Source organism: Saccostrea echinata, unplaced genomic scaffold (genome assembly GCF_033153115.1).
Source record: "Saccostrea echinata isolate AGI-Se365-2 ecotype Australia unplaced genomic scaffold, CSIRO_AGI_Sech_v1 ptg000002l, whole genome shotgun sequence".
In the NCBI taxonomy this organism is placed as follows: domain Eukaryota; kingdom Metazoa; phylum Mollusca; class Bivalvia; order Ostreida; family Ostreidae; genus Saccostrea; species Saccostrea echinata.
This window is the reverse complement of record NW_026889751.1, coordinates 4,874,349-4,898,487: the sequence shown is the minus strand read 5'-3', so window position 1 is coordinate 4,898,487 and position 24,139 is coordinate 4,874,349. Positions and strand designations below refer to the sequence as shown.

Below are 24,139 nucleotides of genomic sequence, written 5' to 3'. Positions count from 1 at the left end.
CCCCCTTTCCTAGGAAAAACTCTGAATAGCCAATATCATTTTGAAGATTTATACAAATACAGATGAAATTACACCTGCTAGGCTACCACTAGGCTTAGCATTACATCACACCTTGAAAAATGGATGAGATTTTGCCAGCAAGTTAGAAGTACTCTAATACATGTATAACAGTGGTGCACTTAAGACAAATTGTACATATATATATCCCGAGCAATGCATACTTTTTATGATTTCATGTTGAAAGCATTTACAAGCATTCACAGATATAATCATTATGAGCACGAGGGTGAATAATTAAGCACCATTCTTTTCCTAAAGTTAACATGCTTTTATGCCAGACGAAGATTTTTTTCCCCCTTACCACTTCATGCACACATTCTTACATATGAAAATTCTTCTGGTAGAGCAAATTTCTGCATCACATAATGAAATGTAATTATATCTAGACTACAGAATTAGCTTACTGGAAATATGCTGGAGATGTTCTCTATTGGCATATGTTTTTAGGTGATAAATGTCCTATGCACTAAAAACTTGAGCTATCTGACACAACATTTTGTCTTTTTATGCATAGAAATATCATGGACTAAAATGAAATACTGTCTTATATACATAGCAATACATTATTTGGAGTAATTAAATGTGGTACAGTTATATCCCTGTTTTATGTAAATGCCTAATTTAAAGCTATATGAAATGAAAATGTAACCATGTTTTATGCATGTTAATATAAATTTATGGATTTTGAGGAGATAGACAAAATTATTTGAAATGGAAAATACTGAAACATTGAAGAATTTTAATCATTGATTATTTCGAAGACGAATTAAAAAAAATTATATATAACCCAAATTACCCTGACATTTCTCATCCAAATACATTCTTAGTTGCTCTATATTCAAGTTTTTGTTAATCAAGATGTCACTATATAAATCAGTTTCATAATTCATATTCTGACAAAAGATATTATAGTTCTGATTAATGGCTTCCCTTGAACCCTTCCTATGTATCTTATTCTACTCAAAGGATATTAAAGGTGTTAAAAATACAAACTAAATAAAATCATAAAACATTTTTAATGAAATAATATTAATTTTTCTTAATAAACTGTTCATTTTTTGTGCACAAATGGAAGCCCAGCTGAATAGGTTAATTTAATAAGACAAACACTGTAGTAAAGGTATTCTCCAAATCACTTTTTACAATCATGACCCTGATCTTTGACTAATTGACCTCAAAATACAGAGATACTTATTGCAAACAAATTTAAAATAAATTTTTACACAGTATTAGTGGCATTACATTCAAAATCTCTCACTTCAAATATTTTTTCATAAGCTTGAAACCTAGCTATAGTAAAACTCGGTTATAACGAAGTCACTGGGACCTGTGAAATTACTTTGATATATCTGTAATTTGTTATATCCATATAAGGAATTTGTAAAATTTTTACATAGCTGGGGATCCAAGAACACTTCACTACGTCTGTGAATTCGCAATATCTGTGTTCGTACTAAACGAGATTTATTGTAGAACTAATTACCAAGACCAGTTCAAGTGTATACTTTTCTTTCTCTTCATTAACAAATAAATTTTCCTTTCCTTTATTAGATACCTATTTCTTTGAACATGTCTACTGTGAAAGGATCCACCTGAGAATATGATCTGTACATCAGAAAGAAAGGTAGACTAAAGGTTGTCTTCTCAACTGCAGGATAATAACCCTAATGTATCAAGTAACCAATAAGGTCCAACACTATAACATAATACCTCAAGCCTGGAAAGCTTAAAGATTTCTGCCTGTCTCATATTTTTATGATGAAACATTAGGGGGAAAAAAGATTGAGAGATGCATTGTCTTGCTGAACCTGGCTGTTGGCACTTGGCAGTTCTTAGAAATTACATGTATTATTACATGTAATAGAGTTGTACTCCAGTAATCATAATGTGTCTGGCATTATCTGCTGTTTTCCTTAATATGAACTATAGAGAATTAGTGATGACATAATAATCAAATTTCCTCATCTAGAAACATTGCCAAAGTTCAAGTAAAGTAGGTGTATATAAGCCATAGACTTATGCAATATGGTACCCTTAACTTGCTTATCTACAGAGTGTATATTCATCAACTGTCAAGGAAAAAGTCTTTAACTTGCACTAGGCTAACTTTGTGCATTGGTGTACTTTACATGCACAGACCTAATTGTTGCTACTGAGGGAACAAATTCCAACACTTCCAGACAGTCAAGAATGTCTTAATACAAGAAATGACTCTCCTCCCCCACAAAAAAAGAGAAATATATTTCATTATCTTCCACTCTTCCATACAATGGTTCTGTTTTCTGCAGAAAAGCAACTTTATCTTTATTTCTGTGAGGGTTCATACAAGTTTTAACATTCATCAAAACACTGAACAAATTGTACATGTAACATTTCTGTTTATTCCTGAAAATAAGTAGAGTTTTCAAGGGTCAGAATTCTGTATATAATAGATAAAGGTTTCTGAAGTGATGTATGGTAGAAAGTGAACGACAATTTCCTGCCTTCCTTTTTGGCAATACACAGAAAACTTGACTGGGAAAAATACACTTTCGTGAATCTTTTGTTTGACAGTTAAAAAAAAAGTGCTTTGTGAAAGTGCGATAATGGAGAACACTTCCTTTTGCGGTTTCAATTTGTGTTTCAAATCAAAAACGACATATTGCTTGTACCATCAAAAGACAAAAATGTTTGTCTGTCCTGAACATCAATGACAGAGTTTCAGCCTTTATACAGTTGTACATATTCAAGTTTTCAAGCCTTACATGGAAATTTAATTGGCCTAGTTAAAAGGCAAAACAGACCTAGCCATGTCATGTCATATAAAACAAGAATTTTATTGGGCCATATACACTTTAGTTAGTGCACACTTCTCCTACTATCAGTCCAATACAGACATGGATAATCTGAAAGTTTGACCCATATATCGTGATAACTTCTAGGTTTACTATGGTAATTTTGTTCAACAAATATGTATCAATGATAGAAATAAGATAACTTGCACAAATATTTGCTCAAACTTTTCTTACACTGCTTATATGATTACAAGGAAAAGATCTTAAAAAGTCAAAGTATGATTATTTGTTATTATACGTCAAAAATGTGAAGTAACTTGTATGCAGAATGACGGAATCCGATATTAAATTTAAAACATATTGACACTTACCTCATAATTTAAAGATAATCCAATAATGAACTATATCCAATAAATTATTGAAACTGAACAATGCACTTTTTCACAATTTTCAATATAACACTCCAGAGCTATGAGCACATTGTATCAATCAATTTCCCTCCATGTCTTGGCAATTCTGAAATGCAAATTAAATATCATTTCATAATGATCTTAGACCTTTTCCATTCACATTGCTCAACACTCATTTCACCAAAACTGCTCAAAAATTCATTAAGGAATCTGATTGAGCCTATCAGAAAAGACATACGGCAAAGTTCAAACATTTACAAATCTAGAAAGCTCTTTACATCTTAATGGTTAAATATTTTTAGATTTAAACAATTAATACTTGGTTTTTCAAACTCAGTGGGACTTTTAAAAATAACTTTGAGATATAGTATTCAAGATAATAGAGTCAGAACTCAAGCTCAAACTACAGTTGGTATCAAGGACTCGCTTTGACACATCTCTGGTATATAAAAGACATGAGCATACAGTGATAAAAAAGTTTGACATAAATTGGTCACATTTTCCCAAATGTTTTTGAGATTGTGTGTAGAAATGTGCATCATTTATTTGCAGTATGTTAGAAACTTTTACTCTCCTATCCAACAATTGGCATAAGACTGAGCAGAGTGACTCACTCCAATCTCCTACACCCTCCTCCCCCACCCAAACTCCTATTTTTGAGGGGAAGAAGAAACTACACAGGCAAAACATTTGTCACCATTTGAAGACTTTGATCTCAAACTAGATAACAAAATAAACTTGTGATAACCCTGATCCTTCCCATCACTTGGCTGTGAAAAATTCCTGTCATCTGCTTTAGCAATAGAGGTCTGAAAGTTCATTCTACAGAGCTGACTAATAAGTAATTCACTGAAAACATCTAGATCAATGAATCTGCATGGTTATGAATCAGTCATTTAATAAACCTATAAATATTATGAGCAGACAAGATGTTTGCCGGAACTTTTTCATACAACAAACAGGAAAAATATCAAAAGCTATAAATGTTTTGCATAATGAAACTTTTCCCCACAGTACTAAGACTACTTACTCCTCCGAGTATCCATTTATAAACATAACACCTGATCAAGTCAACTTGCCCTTCACATAACATTGACTTAAATGAATCTAGTAAAATGAAAACTTTTACTGAGGGTCTAAAATAGGCCCAGAGCCAAGATTCCAAAAACTTGGATTTATTCTACATGCTTTGTTTTGTACAATTTTTATATGCATACAAGTGTATGTAAAACTTTGTGACCCCTTTCTTGCTTCCTTTTGTACAGAGTTTTGCGTGAATCTTAATTTGTACATCCTTTCCCTCTTTAGTCTTGTCAACAGAGTTGTGATTTGAACTTAATGCTTATCTAACAATAAAGAAGCCTGATCGGTAGTCGTATGATATTTTTTCCTTCTACAAAAAAAAAATTCACAAGATTTTTGTCCTATATATATTTTTTTTAATGATATAAGGGTTGTTTTTGAGAGGAAATCTGAAGATTTAATGATTGAGAATAAGTAAAAGTAAAAATGCTTTTACTCCATACTACAATATGATACTACCTCAATGCAATCCAACACCTCTTGATATATGCATTAAATGCATTTTCTTATACTATGATGACAGCAGCATGAATTTATGTAGCAAGTACATACATAACTGCAAGTAATATAATCATTCTATCTGTGTGTGTGTGTGTGTGTGTGTGTGTGTGTGAGGTTGGGGAGGAGCATCTCTTGAAGGGAACTATATTTTTTTCACTTCATTGTACATTCATTTTTTATTTCAAGTTAACAAATAACAATCATGGAAACATATTTTGTTATTTCTTGCAAAAGAACATGGGAAACATCATCTCTCTTTCTCCACAAAGATTTCCATAAAATCTATAGTAATATAATTCTCGGTTTCAATGAGAGTATGCCTCAGTGTTTCTTTAAAAGGCATTCCAGCTAGTGCCCCTAAGGAATAACATGAATATTTTTGTGGGGAGTAAAACAAGTCAAATATCAATTTATCAGTATCGTTTGCATAAGAAAATATCACAATAACTTTGGCAAAGGCCACAAAGTCATCAGTTCTTCTATTGTTAGAAAGATTTTTTATCCTTTTATTGCCGACAGAGATGAGAGAGGTTCTTCTAAGCCTATGTGATCCAGTCGACAAAAAATGTGCATCACTATTACAATCGAAGAAGAATCGCCAGATGTGCAGCATAAACTTCATATGTACAACATTGCACACATGTCATAGAAGGTTATCAGAATAACATCTACCACTGAAATATGTCTAACAGATTTTTACACATGGCAGAACTTATGACTCAAGATGGTGAAAATCTACCCAGCTCTATCTCACATCCCATGTATATACTACAGCTAGAATGTCACAGAAGGGCTCTTTATGGCTATTGTTTGTGATCTTGTAGTGTTGCAAGAGCACATCACAGTTTAATTGCTAACAGTTAACTCTTGCACCCTTAGTACTGATTAGGAGAGAAGATTATCTTTGTTGACGATGGGCGGGTACTCTTTGATGGGGGAACAAACAGAGCTACCAGTGTGGGCCTTTGTTGTCTCCCTTCTCCACTTACCTAAAACTTTCAAGACAATTTTGTAGTAGTCAAGAGTTCAAGTTACTGTAAGTAGCTTTTATTTCATAATACCTTTATACAGTGGCTAGATAAATCACCGGATGTATTTACACCCGACCATCTCAAGCTCAGAAAAATCATTTCAAATTCAACAAGCCATCAAACCTCTTCAAACACAGAGCCCTAAAGGTAGGTTTTGTTGGGCCTAGTTAACTCACAAGCCTGTTGACACCCTCGCTAAGCTTTTATACACTGGACAATACCAACCTAAGCCCTCTGATCAACACCCCTACTTGTTTTGCTATTTGGACAGTTTTTCATCATCGTCTCCCCAACTTTACCTAAGAAGGAAACCATCCATAACACATAAATCAATTATTTGTACAAAATTAATGAGACACTAAAAGGGGATTTCACAAAGGGATGAGCGGTTATGGTTGCTTTTCATAGAGTCAAAAAGCATGAAGTAGAACTCATGTACACCTCATCTCTGTAGAAAAGTGTCTTGTGTAACAGGAGGTTAATGAGCTCTTGCTGGCAATAAATATAATTGAATCCATTAATGAATCCAGCTTACCTTAAATAGTACAAAGAAAAACTACAAATTGTTGATATCATTCCAAAGGAATTATAGATGGCATACATTTCATGATCTGGAGAGACAGAGGAAAAGAGATAGAGAGAGGAGAGAATCATATTCAGTTTCCCATTAAAATGCACATTTAGAGAATCACTGAATAGCTTACTATCTGCTAAATCACTGTATATCTGAAAGAAATTTTAAAAATTCTTAAATGATATCCCCCCTTTTTTTCACTGTTTCTTATGGACACATTTGTATATAAATCAAATGTAAAATAGAAACACAATACATCAGTCACAAAGATAACCCTAAACCTGCCTTTTAATATTTTATTATGTGATTAGTAACCCAATACATCCAATGAACTAGAAAAAAATAAATTGAAACCTTTTACAAGCTATGCAGAAGTAAACTTTTAACCTTTTAAAACTGTTTAATCTTTCAACACTTTTATTGTCTTAGGTCACTTTTACAGCTGGTTTATCTGTCTGTTAGTGGGACCTTGGAGCCAGGATTACAACATTGTAAGTGACCTGGCTCAAACAGTTTAACCTCTACCTAGTCTTCTATCACAGTGTTAAACAAACAGTATGGATTAGCCATAATCAGAATGGTTAATCTGTCTGTAACACTGTTTTAAACCAACTTGCATTCAAATTTAAACAATGTATTTAAATGTACACATAGCACAACTATGAGACATGTTTCAAAAGCGACAGAGCATTTTTCTAAGTTCATGAACTTTTTACACAAAAAGAAAGAATACCAAACAATTAATTTAAAATCGAAAAATTGTGGTTTAGACCCGCAGACCCCTTTTGCGTTATGTCAAACACTTTGTCATAAAACAGTATTCAACAAATAAGGCATTAATCACAGATTTGAGGATAATATTGCTAGCCCCCGATTAACGCTTGTTTTGATATTATAAACAGGTAGCATACAACAGATTCTGTTGGTTCCCTTGATCATCCTGGCTACCAAATCAACAAGTATTTAAATTTATACTCGCGCCCTTAAAACGGGAACTCTAACAACAATCGCCCCATAAGGAGTGTCAACCATGCGATGTATAAAGATGGGACCTCGTTTTTATTTAATCATTAACTACCTGTTATTGGGCTCACCTTACCTGAGGTTTTGAAATAAATTTGACTGAATGAGATTGAAATATCAAATACATAGCAAAGGCGCAATGTCCAACAAGGTGAAAAACTATCCTTGTAGATAGATAAACATTAGGCCTCACATTAACTAAATAAACCCAGATAAGAACAGATAAAGAACATTCTCTCCAGTTGCCATGCTGTTTTCACTCATTCAGAACTTTATTCATGACTTGAAATTTTATCAATGAAATTTAACCTCTCTTATGGCTTTTTGCACAATAGAATTTTTCCTCCCTAGATAGGTGATAGAATAACCAATTTACCTTTTAGAGCAACAATTTCCTATTTAAAGACCTAAGCTTACATTTCACAACTAAATTAGTGGTAAATTTTAACTAACTATTGTGAGTTAACCATAAAATCACTGAGGATTCAGGATGAGCAACAAAGTGATGCAAAAGCTCTATGAAGGGAAAAATTTCTCCATCCACACCACAAGTTGTTTTCTTTGTTAAAATTCATTTGCAAGAAAGCGTAAAGCCTTTGTAGTAATTAATGGGCACTGGGTACAAAACCTGATTATGCTGGGTAGACAGAATGCACTTCACTTATCTATGGTACTGGGTACTACCCACCCATCTTATCAGCCTTCCCAATTATTCGGGAAAAAATTCAACCATGACTCGGTCATTTCTTACTTTTAATTAAAATCTATCAATTGACATAGTAATCTTGGCTTTAAGCTAAGCTAAATCCTTTGTATAATTGTACAAAGATCACCAAAACAATTTTTTTCTTTGTGTTGTTGTGAATTTGATGATTCAGTCAGATGTGTATTGTAAGGTACACACATCTAACCACACAAAGAGGATTGTCTGGCCATTTTCGCGCCAAAAGTCTTATCTCCTTAACCCCTCCTACTGTCTGGCTCCTCCCCTTCAATTGATTGACAGAACAGAAAGTAGTTCCAGTCCTGACCTATTTCACAATCATAGTGCAAGTCTCCACCGACCTCTGCGTACCAGTATATATTTAGTCATGATCAGCAATGAGGCCAATACTATGATCAATAAAGATCATTCAAAGTATATATAAAGACAATCTACAGATCCAGTAATATTTATATATAGCACACATTTTAAAAATTAGATAATTCTTGAACACCAACAAACCACCATTAGAGGAAGTTTTTTTTTCTCATGACCCAGTCCAGCCTTAATCAGATCAATATGATCTTGTTGGCAAATATTTGTTTTCCTGTGATATAAGAGAGACACCTAATCCATCCTGCGTAAAGTACTATCTAAATACACCGTACAAAGGTGCTCGTACAGTTGTCTGAGAAATTCACCCCTCTCAATTACACTAGGACAAATATAAATGATGCTCACTGTTTGTTCTACATATTCCACCCCACTAACTCTTTTCACCAGACAGTTTTCACTGTAACAGAGACTTATTTAACTACATGGAATCTTATGTCTCATTTCTTAAACATAATGTAGTAAATAGTGAATAGAGTATATAATCAAAGGGAAATAACACTTATATATGCATTTCACAGGGAGAAATACATGTGTATCATTACCTGAAACTTTTTTTTAGCTTGATGAAGAAGATTTAGATTTCTATCTCCTTTGACATGCCTAATGAGTGTGCTAGCTTTGTTTCTTTTTTAGCTGTTTTTGAGTTTTTCAATCCTTGTCAAGAATCTGGGTATCCTGGACTCTTCACATCTTCAGTAATTCCAACACCTCTACTAATTTTGACATCTATAAACTCAGGTATTGTCATCTGTAAATAAAAGAAAAGTCATTGTAATCAATATTAAACATTACTATTCTTAGAATCATGAAATCTATTTAACAAGAACTAATACAGAGGATACTAAGACTATATTTAATCAATCTTCTTGTTCTATCAAAAGCTGCCTGTCTTTTATTCAGGTTATATAAAGTATGTTAATTATAACCAATTCAAAATAAATGATTGACAAAGTGGACCAATATTTATATTTTCCAGTGCATTACATTATAGAAGAAGAAGGTGCAGATATTTGGACATGAAAATCTAGGCACTTAAATGATTTTGTAAACTGTTCCATCATTAAAATTATAAGAGCTACAACAAAGGAAAAATAGATTTATCAATAAAGGAAAAATAAAACTATCAATAAAATCCACTGCAACATATGTCAACAATCAAATGTGACACGAATCTGGATATTCTATACATTGAATCGACTTTTCAGCTCATTTTAAAGTCGGTAAATTGCAAAAAATGAACACAGCCACTGTGATCATTAGCCACATAATGGCTTTTCTACTAATTATTTATTCATGCATGTCAACGAAGCAGGAGGAAGCTTCAAAGGCTAACGGCCCGGGGCCATCATACCAGACATAGCTGGTATGACGACACAACAATGCTGTAACACTCCAACTAATGGCAACCAAAACTTTAACTAATCATGTGCCCTACATGCATTCATTTTTCCTAAGAACAATATCAGGGAAAGTAATTTGACAGCTCATTTCTCTTTCTCAAGCAGAGATACTGAAAGTCTTACTGCAAAAAAAAGGTAATGTCACTATGACGCAAAGTGGGTCAAAAAGACATTTAAAGGAGGTTTACAGCCTTGATATCCACAACATCCTGCCTATCCTCCAAATTCCATGAAATGTAAATATGGGGGTTTTCCTTCTGAAAGTCCAGAAACAAAAATATGTCATGACCCCTTGAGAATATTGGATCAGCATTTAATTTTTTGTTGTTGAAAATGTGGAAGTATTTAAAGGAATGGATATCTTTTTCTCCTTAGAAATTTATAAAAGCACTGAATTGACTTGTTCCAGACTAAAACCCTTAATTTTTTTTACCAAAACATCTATCCAGCGCCATTATGGAGATAAGTTGTTGAATAAAGGTTATGTGTGTCTAACACTTCTCTTTGTATTGCAATTAAATAGAAAATAACCCACGCACCTATTATTATTTAAATATTGATTTTAATCTGTCAAAAAAAGGTCATGTCACTTTCATGAAAAGCTGAGTGTGTGCTGTCTGTTACGAGGCAGATGAGATTGTCCGGAACGCTGATGCCATGTAACAGATGTGTAGTCAATACCCTTGTCATCCCTCATCAAGTGATAAGTTTAATAAGAGGCTTTTATAGATATTGCTCCCCTTATATAGCCTCCTTAAAGTACAATTTTTTTTTTATCAACTGTGATTCCAATTCTACTAATTATGACTCCCAACTACTCCATTTTCCAATTCAGACCTAAAATTCTGTTACCTTTAATTAATACAGGTGTTACAATTATACAATTATTTTTGAGTGATGCCTCTCATTACACAGATTATTGAGTTTATCTCCCAAAAGCTAGGGAATGACAGATGATCCTTTTGAGGTTGAGGTCATTCATCTCTCTCTTCATAATCCTGTCCTGGGTACCAGTTATTTCTACAGAATACACATTTGTACGTACATACTGGCTAGCCATGTTCTTAAAACATTTTTATAATGAAGATGATGGGAAAAAGGCAGAAAAAAAACCCTTAAAAACCTAACAAAAACTTAAAATTACTGCTAATATGCTCAAAAAGTAATTTCAATGTTCATTTTTATCTAACAGTTGATATTGCCCTTAAATTATTCTAGTGGCATATTATAAAACAACTGCAAAAAGAAAAGTAACACAGGCCAATTTCAAGTAGTCATAATTTATGACTTAATGACATTTTCATGATTTAAAAGCAGAAACAAAAGGGAAACGACTGCACGAGAAGACAAATATTGAAGGGCATCAAGTTTGTAATCCATCCTAAACAGGATATATTCATAAAGCTATTAGAAAAGTACAACTATACCCCAGCAATGAAGTTGAGAGAGTATACTGGAATCATGCATGTGTTTAAGGGGTACCAACCCTCTGATAAGAGAGATAACTTTCCAAGTAAAAAATAAGACTACTACTCGTAGTTTTTTATTTGTTATTTGTCTGTATGAGATCACTTTTAGAATTCAAGGGATATTGTATCCAAATTTACCCCTGTGTTCCCCTGCAAAGGGTATTAACTTAAGCTAACTCTAGTTACTGTAGATTCCTCACTTTAAGCTAGTACTAAATATCATGAAATTACTATAAGACATCAAATCACTAGAACAATAATTAGCGACTGGACAGTTGATCAAGACCTTGTACATGGATTTCAACACCATAAAAATAGATGTGAGTAATTTTATTTCACAAGTGATGCTTCTCACAAAATTACACAATAATTAATTCTTTGCATATATTTAGGAATCTACAGTAGTTTTGCTTTTTGCATCAAAACAACACTCAGTTGTAATGCTTATTGGTCAAGGAGGTAGGGTATTAAACATATGCAGACAAACTACAGCATGAAATAAATAAAGTAAGATTTTTTGGATTCTAAAAATAAAACAAAAGAACAAGTCAAACTTATGCTCATGACCTACAGCCAATTTTCTTTTTTTTTTTTGGGGGGGGGGGGGGGGGGGGGAGGAGTTCGATTCCTGAAGTCAACTTGAGTTGTAAACATTCAAATTCTAAAGCCACATTTTCAAATAATTAAAACCTTTAGTATGGGGATTGCAAGTTAAACATCACACTAAATAAATCTAATTATTTGTGATATACAGTTGAACTTCGGTATCTCAAACATCAATATCTCAAATACCATGGATATATTGAAGTGATTTGTAAGTTCCAACCATATTTCTTTAAATATTTTACCCTAAATATCTCAAATCCTACATTATCTTAAAGTTTTTGTTACGATCAAGTTAAAAAAAAACAAGGTTTGACTGTATATTAATCTAATGTACAAGAGGCCCATGATCCACAATGCTCACCAGAGTCTACTTGGTCCTACTGTTCTTCTTAAAATTTTTGCAAGATTTTCCCCACTTTATTTTCAAGAAAAATCCACCCAAACCATGGTCCTATCTATCCACAAAGGGTCTTGTTAAAATCAAGCTCTATTCCATGGGGTTGCTTCAATACCATCATGACTAACATAGCCTTGCTGATCTGGAGAAATAGATCTCTTTATGATGATTTTCTTTCCTGTAAAATCTGATCACTGATTTTAGCCCCTCCCAAATCCCAGTGTTCATAACTTTGACAAATGCAAGTCCATAAAACAAAGAAATGTTAATATTTTGGGATTTTTAGGGCTGATTTGAGGCCAAATTCGGCCCCAGTCCCAACTGAAAATATGATTGCCAAGTATTTTCCCAAAATGAATTGAAAGTTTTCCCAAAGAAAAATTTACAAAATATGTGATCAAATTCAATTTATTGCATTTTCTCTGTAAAGTTTTGTTAATTATTTCCCTTTGGAAGAGGATGTGACCCTTCATTTGAACAAATTTGAATCCCCTTAACCCAAGAATACTTTGTGCTCAGTTTGATTGAAATTGGCCCAGCAGGTCTGCAGAAGATGATATTGTAAAAAGAAACAAGAGGCCCAAGGGCCACCTATCACCTGAGCACAATGGCTAGGAAAAAGCAGAAATCAGTATTGAAAAGTTTACATGGAAAGGGGGGGGGGGTTCAGGTGGTGGGGGTGGGGAGAGACTTGAAATTTAAACTACCTGAGGATGCTTCTATGCCCATTGGTTCTTGAGAAGAAGTCGAAAAATATGAAAAGTTTACAGACAGATGGACACCAGACAAAATGTTATTAGAAAAGCTGACTTGTCACAGTGAGCTTTCAGCTCAGGTGAGCTAAAAATGGAATACATTTAGATGTTTTCAATTTCACTGTTTGCGATTAAAGAACTTTCTGTGAAAATTGAGCAATCATGAATATTGTTAACATGTATCAATGTAGCATTCAATTAATATCTAAACACTTTTAAATCCTGTTATAATATTTCCTAACAGTACAATAGTAAATCATTGAAAATCATTTAGATACCCAAGTTTATTTACAATGGATGGTTGAAGTTGGGCCTAGAAAAATAATAACTTGGTTCTCAGGCCAGTTTTCTCAAGAATAAATGTGGAGGGAGGGTTTTTTTTAATCCCCTTCCCTTTTTAGCTCACCTCGACGAAGTCGAGATGAGCTTATGCTATACCCCCGGTGTTGGCGTCGGCGTCGGCGTTAGCGTCGGCGTCCCGGTTAAAGTTTTAGGAGCAAGTCCCATTCCCAAGTAACTATAAGCCCTACCTGGACCAAACTTGCATGGATGATGCATCTAGGGATGGACACTACCACACTTGCTTCGGATGCTGGATATGACCTAGATTTTCCAGATGATCGACCAGGTTAAAGTTTTTGGAGCAGGTCCATTCCCAAGGAATTATAAGCCCTACCTGGACCAAACTTGCATGGATGATGCATCTAGGGATGGACACTACCACACTTGCTTCAGATGCTGGATCTGACCTAGATTTTCAAGATGAGTGACCAGGTTAAAGTTTTTGGAGCAGGTCCATTCCCAAGTAATTATAAGCCTTACCTGGATCAAACTTGCATGGAGGATGCATCTAGGGATGGACACTACAACACTTGCTTCGGATGCTGGATCTGACCTAGATTTTCCAGATGAGTGACCAGGTTAAAATTTTTGGAGCGGGTCCATTCCCAAGTAACTATAAGCCCTACCTGGACCAAACTTGCATGGATGATGCATCTAGGGATGGACACTACCACACTTGCTTCGGATGCTGGATCTGACCTACATTTTCAAAATGAGTGACCAGGTTAAAGTTTATGGAGCAGGTCCATTCCCAAGTAACTATAAGCCCTACCTGGACCAAACTTGCATGGATGATGCATCTAGGGATGGACACTACCACACTTGCTTCAGATGCTGGATCTGACCTAGATTTTCCAGATGAGTGACCAGGTTAAAGTTTTTGGAGCAGGTCCATTCCCAAGTAATTATAAGCCTTACCTGGATCAAACTTGCATGGAGGATGCATTTAGGAATGGACACTACCACACTTGCTTCGGATGCTGGATATGACCTACATTTTCCAGATGGGTCACTAGGTTGAAGTTTTTGGAGCAGGTTCATTCCCAAGAAACTATTAGCCCTACCTGGACCAAACTTGCATGGATGATGCATCTGGGGATGGACACTACCACACTTGCTTCGGATGCTGGATCTGACCTAGATTTTCCAGATGAGTGACCAGGTTAAAGTTTTTGGAGCAGGTACCCAATTAAAAGCCCTACCAGGACCAAACCTGCATGGATGATGCATCAAAGGAAGGACACTACCACACTTGCTTCAGATGCTGGATCTGACCTACATTTTCCAGATGAGTGACTAGATTAAAGGTTTGGGAGCAGGTCTATTCCAAAGTGATTATTTAAGCCTTACCTTGAACAAACTTGCGTGGATAATGCATCTAGGGATGGACGCTACCACACTTGCTTGGGATGCTGGATCTGACCTAGATTTTCCAGATGAGTGACCAGGTTAAAGTTTTTGGAACAGGTCCATTCCCAAGTAACTATAAACCCTACCTGGACCAAACTTGCATGGAGGATGCATCTAGGGATGGACACTACCACACTTGCTTCAGATGCTGGATCTGACCTAGATTTTCCAGATGAGTGACCAGGTTAAAGTTTTTGGAGCAGGTCCATTCCCAAGATATTATAAGCCTTACCTTGACCAAACTTGCATGGATGATGCATCTGGGGATGGACACTACTATACTTGTTTCGGATGCTGGATCTGACCTAGATTTTCCAGATGATTGACAAGGTTGAAGTTTTTGGAGCAAGTCCATTCCCAAGAAACTATAAGCCCTACCTGGACCAAATTTGCATGGATGATACATCTAGGGATAGACACTACCATATTTGATTCAGATGCTGGATCTGACCTAGATTTTCCAGATGATTGACCAGGTTAAAGTTTTTTTGGAGCAGGTCCATTCCCAAGGAACTATAATCCCTACTTGGACCAAACTTGCATGGATGATGCATCTAGGGATGTACACTAACTAACCTGCTTCGGATTCTGGATCTGACCTAGATTTTCCACATGAGTGAATTTTAGCCATATTTTAACCAAATTAGCATGGATGATGATGTATCTAGAGATGGACACTTCCAGACTTACTTTGGATTCTGAATCTAATATTGATGGATATTAATCTTGGAATGTACACTAACTAGGAAAAAAATATGATGTGAGATTTACCTTACTTATAGATAACATTCGTCGAGGTGAGCTTAGTAATCTTTGATTACCTATGTTTTTATCTCATAAACAGACATGGGATTTTTGATTTTTTTTTTAATCAACAGTGCTTCAACATTGAGTGTAGAAATCAAGATCATTTATTTCCTGCTTCTTTCTCTTGCATATTCTACATTCATGTAATGAAACGACAGCATCCTAACAACCAGACGTGTTTAAACATAGGTAATCAGAGATTACAAAGCTCACCTCAAAGAATGCTGTCTTTAAGCAAGGCAAAGTCCCACACCAAACTAATAATCTAGTAGTGTGCATCCCTAGATGCAACATTTATGCAATTTTGGTCTGATAGGGCTTGCAATTACTTGGGAATGGACTTATCTAAAAACTTTAAACTAGTCACTCATCCAGAAAATGTAAGTAAAATCCAGCATCTGAAGCAAGTTTGAGATTGTTCGTCCACTGATGCATCATCCATGCAAGTTTGGTTCAGATAGGCCTTGTAGTTACTTGGAAATGAGATCTGCTCCAAAAACATTAACCTGGTCACTCATCCGGAAAAATAGGTCAGATCCAGCATTCGAAGCAAGTCCAGTAGTGTGCATCCTTAAATGTATCATCCATGCAAGTTTGGTTCAGATAGGCCTTATAGTTACTTGGAAATGAGATCTGCTCCAAAAACATTAACCTGGTCACTCATCCCGAAAATATAGGTCAGATCCAGCATTCGAAGCAAGTCCAGTAGTGTGCATCCTTAATTAAATGTATCATCCATGCAAGTTTGGTCGATATAGGGCTTATAGTTACTTGGAAATGAGATCTGCTCCAAAAACTTTAACCTGGTCACTCATCCAGAAAATGTAGATCAGATCCACCATCTGAAGCAAGTCCAATAGTGTGCATCTCCTAATGTATCATCCATGCAAGTTTGGTCAATATAGGGCTTACAGTTACTTGGAAATGAGACCTGCTCCAAAAACTTTAACCTGCTCAAGAAATTTTAACCTGCTCAAAAAAATTAACCTGGTCATTCTTCAGCTGAATCTGAAACCTTGACTTGTACAATGAAACATCGCAGTACAGCTAAGGTGTGCAATGGAAATATCGGCAATTTTTGTGATTGAAAATATATTCTTAATCAGGATGGCGATTCTTTTCAGTACTTTATTGATATCCGACAAATGTAATCATGGTTAATACCTACATATTGAGGACGATAGGATTTTATATTTAGACTTGTCACGTGGTGCAGCAGTCACGTGATATAGCACATATACTTGCAGTATTGAGGTCACCTATAAATTTCACTGGTGCAAGGGCATAATCAAGTTAAAATTTTAAATTTAGAGTATAAATATTTTCAACAGGCATCTTAGTTTCTGAAAAGTGCTGCGATCCTCTATAGATTCTGCTATTTCATTGTTGAAATCAAATTTATATGACCGTATTCTGTAATTTTTGCTGGTCAACGGCATTAAATATAGATATAATTAATTCATTTTCAAGATTTCACCAGGATCGCAGCACTTTTCAGATACATTAATACTTCTAGAGTTTATATGTAAAAGCTTACTGTGATGCATTGAGTGTATGCCCTTGCACTAGATCAATTTATTAAGACCCTTACATTACCCTCCGATGTACTTGCATATAATTATACGGCAGTATCAATTAAAAAGGAAATGTATGAAATATATATGAATAAAATAATGAAGAAGACATTGCATCCAAGTTAATGACCTATTAAATATCTTCAAATAATATTTTATTTAATTATAGAATACATTTTTCGTTGTGAAAATATTACTTGATCCGCCACTCACTAAATACAAACTGCGTCAGGTTTTACCAACACCGATGCCGAGGGTATCACATAAGCCCCCCCCCCCCCAACTTTGTTGAGATGAGCTAATGAGCTAAAAATAATAATAAAATTGTAAATTAATAAGTAATGAGAATTCAGTGACCGTAAAATTAAAACCACCATGAAATGTACCAACATAGGAAATAGTGAAATATTCAACATGTGAATTCAAAGACATTTACAGTATATAGTAAAACACACTGATATAATGAACACATTTATATAATAAATTGATGCATACAGCAAAGTGATTTTCATTCCTGGTGGACTTAAAATACATTGTGAACAAACATGTTAACAGAAATATAACAAATCATGTTTATAACAAAGCAAAATCATCCATCCCTGACACTTCATTATAAGCGTGTTTTACTGTATATGACAAGTTGTGGCCATGTTGTTTTTAAGAACAGGATTTTAAATGATTTTTTTCAGTGTGTTTCTATGAAAAAATTTTGCCATCTATTGCAGCCCCACTCAAGCCTCAGAGGCATGATTTAAAGAAGCATATCTTCTCTACATTGTAGTGTTTAAATATTAACATGAATTACTGTAGCCCTTCTGTTCTTGATATTTAAAAAGATTGATCCCTGTATGTTCCCATGTCAACCTTTGGCCTCCTTTTGTGGCCCTGGGGACCATGATTTAATCTGGAAGCTATATGCTACATTAGGATTTTTCACATAAATGTTGACTTTTCAGACAATCTTGAAGATGTTTTAACAAATTTTTCCTTGGTATTCTCTTGTAAAAAAGGGTCTATGAATTTTGCAATTTTGTAGCTGCAGAACTGTAGCATTATGGTTTTCTATTTTAGCTGTCTTTGACCTAAGGGTGAAACGTTTACCGAATTTGGTAAACGTTTAAACGGACAGCAGTAAACGAAACGGTACCATTTAAATGGGAGAATATTTTGTGTTGAATTTTTATGGCTACTTACTCACAAAACTCTAATAAACAATTCCTTCAATTTAATGTAGGTACAATGTATGAGTTGTTATTAAAATTTATTTGTTGGTCCTTCTGACGAAAGAATTTGAGGCGCATTAAACTCATTTACTCTCTACATCATCACCAAATATTGCATTAGTTTGTTTGGCTATATACTGGACGTAGAAAAAGCATTGTAAAATTAAACTGCAAAGATGGAACTTTTAATCCCAAATTAAGTATAACAAAAACTGCTGACTGTATTCAAAGACTGGTGAAAATGTATTATATTTATTTAATCAAAGTATATCAAGTTTTATATTTCAAAAGTCATAAAACATCGCTAGTATTTGCAACTCAGAAATCGGAATTAAATATCAGATCGTATCGGGTTTTAGATATTTTTGTTTAATATGTTTCCGGTATCGATTAAAACAGAAAACAATTGCTTATCAAATGGTCAAAGACGGTGTTTCTTTGGTAAATATGAAATAAAACAACTTGTTTGAATTAAACTTTATTTCTGATAGACATTGATAATGACCTTCGTGTAAATGTTTACTCAATCTGTAAACGTTTCGCCCTTACTTTGACCATAACGCTAGCCTACAGATCCAGTAATGTAAATAAAGTGGAACTTATGGCGCAAGATTTTCTGCGCACTTTGTGGATGTATTTTGCCACTTTCCAGCATTGGTCAATCAACATCCTTTCATCCCCTAATTCTAGACATATTCCATAACCAACCTGTATATTTTATCCACCTCCTTAGCCTTTATAATCGTCTCTACAGACCAATAAGCTTGTAATGCCATCCAACAACAAATTCACAACAAGCTAGTTTACTGGCCTGTAGAAACGACTATAAAGGCTTATACATCCCCAAAGTGCGCAGAAAATCTTGCGCCGTAAATTCCACTTTATTTACATAGTGTGATCTGTAGCGTTATGGTCAGAGACTAAAATATAAAACCAACTTAGCTCCACCCTAGAGTCCAGGGCTAGAAATAATCATTTTTGTTTACTGGTCACTCGGGCTATCGCCTTAAATTTTTACTGGTCAGCTTAGTACTTTCACTGTCCCACTGGGCCTATAGATTTTAAAAAGTCTGGCCCAAAACCATAATAATAATAGTAATAATTTTTTTATATTGTGATACTTAGAAGTACAACTTAACAAAACAAGAAACAGCAGAAGTTGGGACACACAACCCTGTCAAGTTAACTAGCCCGACTGTGAATGAATTTTATTATGCATAAAAAAATGCTGACCAAAAGGGCACATGCCCTCTGCAATTTATTAGCCCAGATTGAAAATTCACTGGCCCCAGACCAGCGGGCCATCAATTATTTCGAGCCCTGGAGTCTGAACCATGTGCCATAGGACCATGAATTTCACAATTTTGATCAAAGGTTAAGTTTATTATAATCAGGGAAATAGTTTGCTTGCCGACTGTTTATGAGTAGAGGAGATTTTCAAAGGAGTAATGTATTTTCAACATCTAACCAACTAAGCCCCATCCCAGGGCCTGAACCATGGACCAAGAGGTCAGGAATTTTACAATTATGGAACAATCATGCAAACAGTTTGCCTCCTTGGAATCCATGAATTAAACAAGAGGCCCATGGGCCACATCGCTCACCTGAGCACATTGGCTAGGCAAAAGCACAAATCAGTTCAGTATTGAAAAGATTGGGGTGGGGGGGGGGGGGGGGTAATTTGAACAAACTTGAATCTACACTACCTGAGGATGCTTCCATATCAGTACGACTAAACATAGCTTTTCTGTTCTTGAGAAGAAATATTTTTTCTATATGTTCTGATGTAAAAGTTTCAATCCCCCATTGGGCCCCACCCTACCCCCGAGGGTCATCATTTGAACAAAATTGAATTTACACTACCTGATCATTTGAACAAACTTGAATCTACACTACCTGAGGGTGCTTCCATATCAAAATGACTAAACATGTTTTTCAGTTCTTGAAAAGAAGATATTGTCCTTTATGTTCCTATGTAAAATTTTGGATCCTCCATTGTGGCCCCGCCCTACCCCGGGGGGTCATGATTTGAACAAATTTGAATCTACACTACCTGAGGATGCTTCCATATCAATATGACTCATCATGGCTTTGCTGTTCTTGAGAAGAAGATTTTTAAAGGTTTTTCCTACATATTTCTATGTAAAACTTTGATCCTCCATTGTGGCCCCGCCCTACCCCCGGGGGTCATGATTTGAATAAAGAAGAAGGTATGGTTTTAGCTTTATTGTGCCCTAAAAATTTAATGTTTTCAAAAAGTTTGGAAACTGGCTTATATATTAGTTGAGTATATGACTGTAATAAATTAGGAAAAAATATAGCATGATGGAATACCATTCTGGATATATGACGTCATTAATTTGATGCATTTCTCTATTTTAAACAGAAAAAGCCTCAAAATGACACATTTCAAGGGTTATTATCCTTAAGAAAATAGTGTCCACAGCCGTCGCCCACGTTAATTTTTAGATATGTTTTGTAAAATTCTTTGAAAAATCACATATCTCAAAATCTTTGTGGGCGATGCCTGTGGACAATATTATCTGAAAGAAAATTTCATTGAAAATTGATGTCTTCTGCAACTTTTTGAGAAAATACGGGAAAATGCACAAGTTTATGACGTCACAATTAGCATTTGGAAGGTCATGTGAGAAAAAAGATTTGTATGATCTTTCTGCATGGAATTTCAATAATTCAAAAAGCATGAGTTTTGATTTTTTACATCACTTTTATTTTTAAGAAAAACATAGGGCAAGATTTGTATTGAAACCGTACCTTGTTCTTTGAATCTACACTACCTGAGGATGCTTCCATATAAATATGACTCATCATGGCTTTGCTGTTCTTGAGAAGAAGATTTTTAAAGGTTTTTCCTATATATTTCTAAGTAAAACCTTCATCCTCCATTGTGGCCCCACCCTACCCCCGGGGGTCATGATTTGAACAAATTTGAATCTACACTATCTGAGGATGCTTCCATATAAATATGACTCATCATGGCTTTGCTGTTCTTGAGAAGAAGATTCTTAAAGGTTTTTCCTATATATTTCTATGTAAAACTTTCATCCTCCATTGTGGCCCCGCCCTACCCTTGGGGGTCATGATTTGAACAAATTTGAATCTACACTACCTTAGGATGCTTCCACATGAGTTTCATCTTTCCTGGCCCTGTGGTTCTTGAGAAGAAGATTTTTAAAAGATGCTATTAATTTTTCACTAATTCTTTATTATCTCCCCTTGAAAGAGGGCGTGGCCCTTCATTTGAAGAAACTTGAATCCCCTTCACCCAAGGATACTTTTTAGCAAGTTTGGTTGAAATTGGCCCAGTGGTTCTTGAGAAGAAGTCGAAAATGTTAAAAGTTTACAGACAGACGGACAGACAGACGGACAGACAGACGAACGTCGGACAAAAAGTGATCAGAATAGCTCACTTGAGCCTTTGGCTCAGATGAGCTAAAAAAAAATATACTTCATGATATAATATTTTTAATACAAGACCCAAACCAGAAGCCTGAACCCAGAGGCCATGAATTTGATTTATTTAGTAGAGGGCTTAATGGTCTTCCTTACCATGCATTCAGTTTTACTTTTACATGTGCAGAAGTAGAGGAGAAGATTTTTCAATATTTTGTACATTTTCACTATATGATCATTTTCCCATCTCTGGAGGCAGAGGCCTTACCCTGAGGGTCATGAAAAAATCTATTTTGGTAAAAAATTTCATGTTCTTTCTCACCATACATTCATTTTTCCTTCCAAATGTGAGAGTGAGTTTTTGAAATTTTGGCTATTTTATCAGATTTTGCCCAGCCCAAAACAGTCCCAATGCATACTCAAAATTTATGTTCAACTTTAACAATATGCTTCATATAAAATTTGAAACAAGAGGCCCATGGGCTACAACACCCACCTGAGTAACTTTGGCACTGCTGTTCTTCACCGATTTTCCCCCTTGTAATACTTATTGTGGTCCCACCCTACCCCCAGGGGTCATACTTTGAATAATTTAGAATCTACACTACCCCAGGATGCTTCCACTTAAGTTTCAGTTTTTATGTCCCAATGGTTCTTAAGAAGAAGATTTTTAAAGATTTTTCCTATATAATTTAATGTAAAACTTAGATTCCCTAATGTGGCCCCACCCTACCCACAGGGGTCATGATTTGAACAATTTAGAATCTAAACTACCCGAGGATGCTTCCACTTAAGTTTCAGCTTTTCTGGCCCAGTGGTTCTTGAGAAGAAGATTTTTATTAAAGATATTTTCTATATATTTCAATGTAAAACTTAAGTAGTTATTGTAGCCCCGCCCTACCCCTGGGGGTCATGATTTGTATAATTTGGAATCTACACTACCCAGGATGCTTACACATAAGTTTCAGCTTTTCTGGCCCAGTGGTTCTTGAGAAGAAGATTTTAAAAGATATTTTCTACATATTTCAATGTAAAACTTGGATTCCTTATTGTAACCCCCCCCCCCCCCCCCCCCCGGGGTTATGATTTGATCAATTTAAAATCTACACTACCCCAGGATGCTTCAACATTAGTTTCAGCTTTACTGGTCCAGTGGTTCTTGAGAAGAAGATTTTTTAATGACCCCACCCTATTTTTATCTTTTCTTGATTATCTCCCCTTGGAAGGGGGCTTGGCCCTTTATTTTAACAATTTAAACTCCCCTTCACCAAGGGATGCTTTGTACCAATTTTGGTTAAAATTGGCCCAATGGTTCTTGCTAAGTTGAAAATGTGGAAAGTTTACAGATGGACAGATAGACGGATGGACGACGGACAATGGGTGATCAGAAAAGCTCACTTGAGCTTTCAGCTCAGGTGAGCTAAAAGAAAAATTGGCCAAGTAATATTCAAGAAGAAGTTAAAATATTCAATTTTTAATGGACAAAGACGAATCATTTTAAGTCACCTTAGTGACTCTCAGGTCACCTAGAAAACAAAGAAACAGATCATACATACTAAGTATGGCACAGTCTTCAACCAGTTGAGCTAAAAACATGCAAATTTTCAAAACTTACTTTGAGAAGGCACTGTATCTGTTTTTCCTGCTGAATTTTTTGTTCTCTTTCTTCTCACACTTTTATGTGCTGATCTGCAACCACTACCCACATCTGGAAATCCTGCTGAAACAACAATACATAAATTAAAGTTTGCAATATTACAATTTGCATAAAATTTATCTCATTATCATATTTATTAATGTTGATTCAAAGTAGCAATGAAACAAGAGGCCCTGGGCCACATCGCTCACCTGAGTAACTTTGGCCATGCTGTTCTTCACCAGATTTCCCCCCTTGTAATACCTATTGTGGCCCCGCCTTACCCCGGGGGGTCATGATTTGAACAATTTAGAATCTACACTACCCCAGGATGCTTCCAAATAAGTTTCAGCTTTTCTGGTCCAGTGTTTCTTGAAAAGAAGATTTTTCTTATATATTTCAATGTAAAACTTGGATTCCCTATTGTGGCTCCGCCCTACCCCCAGGGGTCATGATTTGAAGAATTTAGAATCTACACTACCCCAGGATGCTTCCACATAAGTTTCAGTTTTTCTGGCCCAGTGGTTCTTGAGAAGAAGATTTTTAAAGAT

General features: G+C 35.2%; 1 long non-coding RNA gene across 7 annotated transcripts in view; it reads right to left on the bottom strand.

Moving 5' to 3' along the window:
• Positions 1-24,139, bottom strand: part of LOC133205791 (uncharacterized) — a 61,447-nt gene that overhangs the window by 27,265 nt on the left and 10,043 nt on the right. For 6 of the 7 annotated variants that reach the window (XR_009723660.1, XR_009723663.1, XR_009723661.1 and 3 more), the window contains 3 exons: positions 23,568-23,672; positions 9,098-9,303; positions 3,206-3,350 (listed from right to left, as the gene is read on the bottom strand). This is a non-coding gene — a long non-coding RNA (uncharacterized LOC133205791). The remainder of the gene's footprint in view (positions 1-3,205; positions 3,351-9,097; positions 9,304-23,567; positions 23,673-24,139) is intronic. The other variant, XR_009723659.1, reaches the window with a different exon arrangement.